Here is a 927-nt window from a genome sequence, read left to right on the forward strand (position 1 = left end):
ACGTTTAACATGTACCTCTGACATATTCTTTGAAATCCCCTCTGTGGCTATTAGAACCAGGGAAAGTGAATTTACTACAACATTCTCATTCTTCCATGTCTGATTTCATTTTTGTTCCAAAATGTACTGAATTTGTGTTAGTCCTTTTATCACCTCTACTCTTGACCAACCCACCCCAGTCCTTAAATCTAAACAAAAGCTAAATGGATTTTTCATTTTTCAATCCTACTAACAAAGTTCATTAAGAAGACTTATGCAAAACTTAAAAAAAATCTATTCAGAACAACTGATAACTGGTCCACGAATGAGGCAAACAAACCAAACAAAGCAGATGAGGGAATATACTAGGTAGATGTGAGTTGAGAAAATACAAGGGTTTATTCCAAGTGACCTCTTTTAGTGGTTTCTTTTTCTCTAACATGTTCTTTCACTGCCCAAAGAGTGCCCTTCAAATTTACTTTTTTAATAGAGTGATTCTAAATCTTTGTTACATCCCTAATGATTCATTTCTTTTAGAATAGGGGACAAAGATAACCATTTCTATGAAGTGCACATTCATTTAAGGTTAAACCAGTAAGGGATTTATCAATCACTACTGTGATTTTGATAAGAGGTTGAATGAACTCTTTCATCGTAACTACTCTCCCACCATCCCACCTCCCTACAAAGGTAAAAGGTTTTGCTGTCTTCCAGGCTTAAAAATCTAACAAGTAAGGAGTTTTAATTCTGTAGGAACTCTGTTGCAATTGTTTATGTGAACACTGATGGGAAGTCTCTGTCTTGTGAAAATGCAATACTGTTTGAATATTGAAATGCCCACCAACTTGTTGTGTTAGGATATTTGAAAATATCTATCACTTTGGCACAGAGGTTAGAAGGTGTTCTTTCCCATTTCAGATTTTGGTAAAGAAAAGTATTATATATTTG

This window comes from Ornithorhynchus anatinus, chromosome 5 (genome assembly GCF_004115215.2).
Source record: "Ornithorhynchus anatinus isolate Pmale09 chromosome 5, mOrnAna1.pri.v4, whole genome shotgun sequence".
NCBI classification, from domain to species: Eukaryota; Metazoa; Chordata; class Mammalia; order Monotremata; family Ornithorhynchidae; genus Ornithorhynchus; species Ornithorhynchus anatinus.